Source organism: Dermacentor variabilis, chromosome 1 (assembly GCF_050947875.1).
Source record: "Dermacentor variabilis isolate Ectoservices chromosome 1, ASM5094787v1, whole genome shotgun sequence".
In the NCBI taxonomy this organism is placed as follows: domain Eukaryota; kingdom Metazoa; phylum Arthropoda; class Arachnida; order Ixodida; family Ixodidae; genus Dermacentor; species Dermacentor variabilis.
In genome coordinates, this window is record NC_134568.1 from 257,060,434 (window position 1) to 257,070,599 (window position 10,166).

Genomic DNA, 10,166 nt, shown 5'->3' on the forward strand with positions numbered 1-10,166 from the left:
ACCTGCTTGAAAACCTGGAAAACACGTGAAAATAAACGTGTTCCATGAATTCCTTGGAAACGGTAGTTGTGGGCGACTTTTGAAGAAACATCCATGGCATTGGAGCTATGTAGGGTTGTGCGAATAGTAATCTTGGCCGCATATCTTCAAATCGAATAGTTGCCATTAAAAAATCTTGGGCCGCAAAATTGTTGGATGCATTATATAAGTGGGCTAATTTGCAAGATTGAGACCACAATTCGACTAATCTATTAGAATACTTATGTACAGGTATCGTTTTTAGAGAGTTAAGTTCAAGAAATACTTCCGAACTGGATTTTTCACACTGTTCGCGTTCATCTTGCCAATCAACCGAGCTTCCACCATTTTGACAATGTTGATGGTGTATTCACTCACTCATCGATTTTTATCGCATTATTATAGTTCAGATGTTTAGAATCTGTGTTTGAGTTTTCTCGCAAATAAGTTCTGAGAAATGATGAAAGTTATGAGAAATTTCTAAAGGTATTTATTTTTATGTGAAACTTGTTTTTCTAACTTAGTGTAACCAGGGCGCCAAGAGTGGCAAAGATGGCCCCAGCGTATACAGGTGTATCTGCAGCTCGTTGCTCGGTTTCTGTTGGCCGTTGTTTAACAAAGGTGAAGAAATGACTGCACAAATGTATTAACAAGCTCTCACCAGAATATTTATATAGTTTTGAAGAATGTGCGAGTCCATCTTAAAACTCGAGCCTCACTGATTACAGTCAATTTACGATTTTTCGGACTCCTTAGGGGCCGCGAAAACGTCCGACAAATCGGGCATTTCGAAAAAACGAATGCATGCATTTTACTGCCCTCAAGGGCTCAAATCTCCACAGGCACGTCCGAAATAGCTATGAAGGCCCACCAGTACACTTGTTAGTCGTATCGGTGCTCCTACTGTGATAGGAGACGGCGGGTGCATGCGTGTATACTTAAGCCATACATCCGGTGTCCCGTGACAATTGCCTCTTCCCACTCTTGGTATGCATCACCGCAATACTGTGCACATGCTTCACCGCGTAACATTTCTGTGTTTTGGCGAAGCTGACTTTAGGCAAACAGCATTATGCAACGAGTCGTGATTACAAAGACAGCGCCGAATAAAACAACACACGAAGAAGGGGGACACGAGACGTGCTTTCCGAATCGTGCTTTCCGAGCTTCGAAGGCACTGCAGGGATTATATAAAGGCGGAGTCGGCGTCATTGCTAACAGCGTCGAATTGCTTTAATGAAAAATCGCCGCCCTTTCCAGCCCGGGAGGCTGGTCGCACAGCGAAGCTGCGTTACACCTCGTGTTGCGCCATGCAAGTCGAACTTTGCAAGCAGTCTTTATCGTAAATATATTTTTTTTCACCGTTCTTTCACCTCATTTTCGCCCTGGCTTGCTTCGCGTGGTCAGCATGCTATAGGAGTGCTTTTTTTTCGATTCTCCCGGTGTTTTTATTATTATTATTATTATCCGCGTGTAGGCAGGCCCTACAACGACGACCCCGTTTACGAGCCAACTCTCGCCCACTCTCGCGGTAGGCAGCTTCTTCGTCAGGAGTACGCACGACTGGTGGTCTTCCCATAGTTGAGCTGGGATGGAATGTGCGGAACCACTAATCCGAAGCTCCGCATCGACTCTTTTTGCGTAGCAGTTTGTTCTAGAGAAACGAGATGGCGCTTTCGGCGGCGCGCCGCACGTTGCCTCAGCGACAGGGCACGAATACGAAACCATTACCGCTTCCACCTTGCTTCTCTGCGATCAGCTGTCGGAAATGCAACTGAGTTTTCGCTAACGCACTGTGCTCCAGTCATGCCGGAATGAGTTGTGGATTGAAGACGCGTGCAGTATATAGTTGGCTGCAAAAAAGTGTTCACGGACCGTTGATGCAACTGTCCGTACGTGTTACCGGCACTTCGAGATGTACGGCTTTCTTCGAGGATCCGCAAGCGCTGTATCGCTAACCTTCAAAGTGCTTTAGCCCCAGAACGTCGGCAAAGGCGAGTACCGGTCGTTAAACAAAGGCAAAGGGAGCAGCAGCCGCTTCCTGTCATAGTACGTTTCGCGCTCAGTATCTACACACATCTACCCCAACTCGCACGGAATCTTACGCCCACTCTATCGCCAACGTATCAATAAGTGAATGGGCGCACACTTGAATATTGAGGGCAGACTTACGGAGTCGCCATCTGTCGGATGCGCCGCCCTTGCGTAGTATCAGGGATAACGCGGCGCGCTCCTCATAGGTTTGGCTTACGGCGCTCCATAAAAACACCACGCGGCAGCCCTCCTGGACATTGCTGTAAGTACTCTCAAAACGACGGATTCTTTTTACTGTCAAAATAATAATCTTTGGCAAATTGAAAGCACAGAATCGTTTACAGACGCTATCTCTTTACCGAATATGTACAGTGCATGTCACTGCGCGCGGTAGCCGCGATGGAGTCTCCCGAACTGGCTTCTTGCGTCAAAGGTAGGCAAACACTGAGAACTATGTGAAATATGTTCTTATAGTGGGCTGTCTGTGTAACCGAATGGAGCATAACAGAATGAAGCCTCAATGCAGCGATCGCACGGGTTCGCAGCGACCGACTGGGCGTCTGCATGCATGTCCGCGCACAATGTTTCGCTTTCGCTACGAGCGCGTTGTCGCACCGTGCCGTGAGCTTTAGGCCGCAGAATCACAGATACACGGTCAGAAACAGGTCATTCCACCCGACCTCAGCGACACGCTGATTGTCGCCCCCTATCCCTCGAAACATGCACCCCGAATTTAATCGGGGCCGACGCCAGGCCCGTGCCAAGGCACTGCTGCTCTCCTTGGGTGGAAAGAGGACTACGCGCTTTGTGCAGAATACACACGAGAACACCGGTTCGTGGCGGTAGTCGTAGACGTTAGCTCCTGGCTTACGCACGCGTGTAGTGTCGCAACGGAATACCCCGAAACAGCGGAAGAGGTAGCGATTGCGCTTACCCACCCCCGCTTCGAGGTAGTCTTTAGCGACTCACAATCCGCAGTTCGCAACTACGCGCGGGGGCGCATTTCCTCCGAAGCTCTCCAGATTCTAAGGAAAGCTGGTCAACAGCACTTCGATAACACCGCGATCATCTGGTTTCCAGTGCACGTCGCCACCCCCACCGACGACGGCCCCCCTAACTTGAACGAGGTAGCACACCGCTCTGCGCGAGAACTGACCCGCCGCGCAGAATCGGAGACCGCCTCTTCGAGTTCGGAACTCCTGGTTCAAAACACGCAAGAACGCCTGGTCAGGTGCAATGACATCACCAAGCACTACCAGCTAGGCAGGCGGTTGCTGCCCCCACCTCACCCCATGCTGAAACGTCGCCAGGCAGTCATCTGGCGACAATTGCAAACACAAATATTCCCCAGTCCGGTGCGACTGCAGCACATTTTCCCCGCGCAATACCCGACTGTTCTTTGCAAATTATGTCGGGAAGCTAGAGCGACGCTGTCACGCATGTTGTAGGAGTGTCATGTTACATCAGCTGCAATGGCAGTAGCTCCGGAGGCTCTTGCGTCGAGGTGGGCCGCCGCTCTGCGCAGCTCCGACCTCAAGACACAAGAGGGCTGTCCAGCAAGCCCGAGAGGCGGCGACGAGGCAAGGCCTTGAAGTCCCCTCATGGGAGACCTGAGCCCGGGTCGTCAAATTTGCCGGATTCAAAATAAAGTTGTTTCCATCCATCCATACAAACTTGCAGAATATGACCAATTGACAGTACACAAGAGACCGTTGTTGCGTGGGCGCTATCAGAGCTGTTCAAAAATAATTTCGTTATAGAGACTTCGGCGCCTACGGCGACTGTGTCGCCACGATTCAATCTTCTTTTTTCTAAATTCTTAGACGTTTCAATATTATTTCCAAACTTGCGTCGCACTGAATGTTTGTTGGTATTCTGAAGCGTTCGATTTCCCGCTGCATCTGTAACGTAATCCACTGCGTTAATTCATAACAAAAACATGACCATATGCCATGCTTCTTTTAATGTGCGTTTTACCGCTCCCTTTCCATTCCAGTGAACTTGCGAGTATCTAGCATCAAAAAGTTAATAGACCAAAGTGTCACGACATATTAGCCGGGCAGCGGGCGCGGGCGAGCGTCTCGGTGCGCGTTTTCTGCTACTCACCGAAAATCGCAGTCCTGACGCCGTAGGAGATATCTTCCTCGCGTATGTGCCTGCTGCACACCCGAGTTGTAGCCGATGGCTGTTTGTCGGTTCTAAGTTTCGCGAGCCAAGCTTCACGCAGCTTCTTCTCCTGTGGCTACGTGTGAATAAGGCTGACACCTGCTCCGTCGCATACGTCCGGCACTGCAGCATCGAGCTGCACGCCTTTAAAAGCAGCCATACCCATTATATAGTACATTATTATATTGCGCTTAGTGTTACACTGACGATTTTAAGTGAAGGACAGGACGTGGACGTACGTAGCGCAATGAACGGGTGCAAGTGAACGATATATGCCTGGTCCAAAGTATGATATATGTCGTCACCTTGTCATATCTTTTTATACCCCCCCCCCCCGCGCCATATCTCCTTGTATATATAAGCGCGCTATTTTTTTTTTGTAATTATAGGGTTTTACGTGCCAAAACCACTTTTTGATTATGAGGCATGCCGCAGTGGAGGACGCCGGAAATTTTGACCACCTGGGGATCTTTAACGTGCGCCTAAATCTAAGCACACTGGTGTTTTCGCATTTCGCCCCATCGAAATGCAGCCGCCGTGGCCGGGATTCGATCCCGCGACCTCGTGCTCGGCAGCCCAAAACCATAGCCACTGAGCAACCACGGCGGGTCCCGCGTTATTTAACAGTATTAAACAGTTAAATGGTAGTTTGCGCTACGTACGTCCACGTCCTGTCCTTCACTTAAAATCGTCAGTAACACTAAGCGCAACATAATCATGAACGTTCACCAACTAGCCCCTTTCATTGCTTTACTATATATTATATAGTACTTTCAAATGCTGTCAAGTAGATACCCAAGGCGGAAAAACCTCACCACTTAATCAGAACCGCAGCGCAGGTGGAACTTTAAACTTTTGTTTTCAGTCGGCTTCGGCGCTTCCAAAGCAGCCGACGCGGCCGCTGTGTCCACGTGATCCCTCATACCACGTCACGCCGACGGTGGCGCCAGCTTTTCCATTGGTGGAACTTGCCCCCAACATACGTACGCACCACATACGCTCATTAAATGACGGACTACACCGACAGCGTACGAATGGTCAAAACTGAATGTTTCGTGTTGGTCCACAAGAGTAAGCGAATAATACATCTTTGCTACAAGGTATTACAATGTACGAGGTCTGTTAGGAAAGTATCCGACCTTTGGCCGAAGAAAAAAAAACTGGCATAACTGCAGCCTTGGAAACGTAATCACCCTCAAAGTATAGTCTCCTTGGCACTCCACACACTTCTCCCAGCGGTGCTGCTATTGTTGGAAGCATTCCGACAAGGCCTCTTTCGGAATGGAGTTTAGCTCAGCTGTCGTTGCAGCCATAATGTCCTCTCGTCTAAAATCGCGCTCCTTTGAATGGCCTCTTCATTTTGGGAAACAGCCAGAAGTCGCAGGGGGCCATATCTGGAGAGTAAGGAGCCTGTTGAACTACATGAGTCTGGTTTTTCGCCAAGAGTCTGAATCAAGTGCGAGGAATGTGCAGGAGCATTGTGTGATGGATGCGCCAATTTCCTGCTGACCACAACTCCGGTCTCTTGCGCGGCAGAGCATCACGTGGGTGACGGAGGACATCCCTGTAGTACTCCTTGGTGATTGTTTGACCGTGTGGTGCGTACTTGTGGTCTACCACACCGCGGGAGTCAAAGCAGTCAGCATCACTATGACGTTGCTGCGCACTTGGCGGGCCTTCTTTGGTCTTGGTGACGTGGAATGCTTCCACTGTGACGACTGGGATTCGATTTCCGGGTCGTACCCGTACACCCAAGAGTCGTCACCAGTGATTATGATGTTCATGAAGTCGGGGTCACTGTATGTAGTCTCACAGCATGTCCTGTGAGACTTCAACATGAAGTTGCTTTTGCTCCACCGTGAGCAGCTTCGGCACGAATTTCGCCGCAACTCTCTTCATGGCCAAATCTTCGGTCATAATGGAATGTGCAGAAAAAGTTCTGATGCCCACCTCTTCCGCAATTTCTCGGAGAGTCAAACGACGGTCCCGCATCACCACAGCGTTCACTTCGACAATGACCTGGTCATTTCGGCATGTTGATGGCCGACCGGAGCGTGGCTCGCTCTTCACTGATGTGCGGCCGTTTTAAAACCGTTTGTACCACTCCTTAATCTGTGCTGCTCATAGCATTGTCCCCGAAAGCCGTCTGAATCTTCCGAATGGTTTCCACTTGGCTGTCGCCCAGTTTCTGGCAAAATTTGATGCAGGCACTGCTCCAGTCGCTCCGCCATTTTCCTTGCAATAAAAAACCGACGAGAGCACTGCGCACTACCTCACTCAAACGCTGCGTCCCAGCGACTGACGCTCTCGGCAGGCGGGAAAAAAATTCGCGCATGCGCACGAAGGTTCAAGGTCGGCTGATGCAAGCGCAGTTGTTTCATATCCATCAGGTGTTCGCAAAAAAAAAAAAGTCACGATACCTTTCTAACAGACCTCGCACAAAACGGCTGTTTCAAACCTTCCGCGCAGCAAGAACAAACCTATCGGAACTGAGCACACCCGCGAGCGATTAGGCAGAAATAATCTGATGGTGACCTCACGAAGAAAATTTACTGAGTCAGAAATGTGTCAAGCATCTGCTTCAAAATATCTGCCAAATAAAGAACGAAGAGCAAAACACACTAATCCCGATTCAATTCATGAGCAGAAAGTTTGGAATACATATGTAGCCTCGCTTTTAAAATGAAAATATCTATGCTGCTCACGCCGTTTGGGCACGGCAGTTGGGAGGCAGTTGAGGCAAGCAATGGTCGCGTCAGCACGTGATCAAACATGGCAGCGCCCACGAGGTCGCCGCGAAAAGTGTCCATATCGGGCGCAAGGCCACCACTGGAGAAGCAGTCGCTGCAATCGTTTTGACGATTGACGTTTTTGTTTGTTTGAGTTTACACCATGGGTTACACGCACGTTCCACTGCGACGGAGAGAACGACGTCAGTGAGGGTATGCCGGAAGTGCGCGGTTGTCGCTTGCGTTTCATGTCTCGACTTTAGTCGGTGGCTTGGTTAGCAAAATGTGATTCCGCTTGCGATTCTTCAAAATTAAATATGTCCGTCACGAAAGACAATGAATCGCTCATACCCCCGTAAACGCGGCCTCCCCATTAGGACAGAAGTGAAATTCTACGCTGGAATGACGAGCGGCAACGGAGCCAGCACGAGCGCGTTCGCGCGGTAGAGCCCGCGAGAGCGCCTGTTCGAGGCGGAGAGATCAATCTGAGGGCGGTGGTGGCTTCGATCAATGGCATTTCGGACCTGCGCTCATGGCAAAAAGTCCGGAAAATCGGACGGCGACGGGTTTTTGCATTCGAAATTTAAAGTCGCTGTATGGATTACCATGGCGGCGCCGCGAAGGCGTCCTGAAAATGGGCCGTTTGCTGCATTAGACAGTAAACAAACTCGCGGCTGTGGGTTTGCAAAAATTTCTAAAAGCACGAACATTATAGCTGCTCTGGAAGCGAATATCGCATGGTGTACTATTCGAAACTACTAGTATTCGAAAATCCGAATATTCGCCCAATACTAGAGCTATGACATCGACACCCTCTATTGGGAAACGATCCCTTTTTTCTTTCAGTTTCGTTAAGCAATGTAATGTGGCGTATCCCTATAGCTGCCAATGACAGGCTTGTTTAAATTGCCATTGCCATCATGGAGCTAAACAATGCCAAATCAGGTGGCCATTTGGCTTAGCCCAGCGAGTCTCTTTGGCTGAAGCTGGAAACTACTAACAACAAGCTAGAAGTAGATTGGTGTCATTACAGTGTGGAAATTGGTTTTCGAAAGCCACCTGAAAGGCTTGAAGCATGCATCTAACTTGGCAGCTGCAAGAAATTAAGATTTAACTATTTGCCAGTGCATGCGCACGAATAAGGTTTGTTCCCCCCTCCTTGAATTTAGGCCTTCAGCACCTTTGAATTGTACTCAGGGTGTCTACCAAGTTGACATTTCCAAATTCCCCGAGTTTTACAGGTTTTCCCTGAGTGCCTTTGCACATTTCCCTGAGTGATGCAGAACTATGTTTTGTGTCAAGACGGGCTGAAAACATATCGCCTGATTCTGTCACTTTCGAGTAAGCGCATGAAAAAAATAATAAAGCGACTTAATCCAATTTGAATACTAAGTGTTTATTCAGAAAGAGAATAGAAGGCAGGGGGGTTAGTAAAATGCACAGCAAATAAAGTGTCTTCGAAAAAAATTGCAAATGAAGTCAGACATTAATAAATACGAATAAAAAGGAGATGCACATAGAAGCAAATATATTCGAATGTGAGCTATTTCTATCAACTGATAGCAAGCTCAGTGGTATGAGGCCCGAACTCTGTCACAATTGAGATTCTCTCTCAACCACTCGTAAGTCAACCTCAACTGTCCTGACATACTCTCAGCCCAAGCATGACGCCTGTGTGTTGTGTTTCACTGCTTTAACGAGTTTATTTTGGTTTGGATGAGGGACACCTGCATCTCGGCATCAGCCAAAACTTTGTTTTTTGAGCTCAAGCTCCTTCAAAACGGTGGCAGCAAGCTTCCTTTCCCGTTTATTCCTCAATGCGTACATCATTTCTGTTGTCCTCCTTCTGCCACTCGTTCGCCCCAAGGACCATTTGAAGCATTTTGATCAATTGCACAGGCCACGGCCGATTTTTAGAACTCCTTAGGGGTAGCGAATATGTTCGAAAAATCGGCCAGTTGGAAAAAAATAAATGCGTGCCATTTACTGCCCTTAGGGGCTCAAACCGCCACAGGCACGTTCGAAAACGCTCTGAAGGACTGTCGGTACACATATTAGGCATATCGGCGCACGTACTGTGACAGAAAATACCGGGTGCACGTGTGTATAATTAAGGAATACATACTGTTTTCCGTGGCAATAGCCCCTTCCCACGCTTGTTATGCTTCACTGCAATACTTTTGCGTATGCTTCACCATGTAACATTTCTGTACAGAGGCGAAGCTAACTTTCGAAAACCGGCATTATGCAACGCGCAGTGTTTTTTCTAAGTTTCTAAGCCAATCGCGAGGAACCCAAAGGCGGAGTCCGTGCCATTGCTGACAGCAGCTAATTCTTTTAATAAAAAAACTCGGCACCCAACGGCAAGAAGCTTCATAGCGAACGTCGAAGCAGCTAGGCCTAGCGTTGCCGCCGTGGTGGCAACGGCTGCCAGCGGATCCGCGTGCGAGAGTGCCGGTTCGAGGTGTCGAAGTAACCAAAACGGCGGCGGTGGTGCCTTTTATTATTGCCGTTTCGGACCTGCGGTCAGGGCAAAACGTCCGGAAAATCGGACGGCGAGGAGTTCTTGCGTCCGAAATTTCACACGTTCTGATAAGTTGACTCTATAGGGTACGTGGCGGTGCCGCAAAGCCGTCCAAATTATCGGGAATCCGCAAAGTCGGTCGTTGAGTGCACACTGCAACTCCTCCAGCCGACGACAGGGTGTCAAAGACGATTCATTACGATTCCTGTCTGTTGCTCGAGCCAGCATTACTGCGACTTTCGACGCTTTCAATAAAATTGCCGCTAATTTTCCCTGATAGAGGCCCAAATTCCCTGAGTTTTCTCTGACTTTTTCCAGACTACTCAAAATCCCTGAGAATTCCCGGTTTTCCCGGTTGGTAGACACCCTGAGTACTTGAATTCTGAATCAAAATGTTCTGTATGAATCGTGATACTAAAAAAATAAAACTGCATTTTGGTCTGTTTACAAGTCCAATAAAGATTGCTATGGCACTGCTTGTAAAAATTCAGTAAATATCAGCAATCATAGCGAAGGACATCACTTATTTGTACAATATCATTGAAATGGTACTAAAATACCGTAGCTGGATTCACCTTGTCCAAAATTAAGGGCCTAAAGATGCAGTTATGCAGCATAATAATCCAATTTATGGTCATATGGTTTATGGTTCATTGCCGTCTGCTTAAGTGCACGACAATTGCACTACTTTTCGG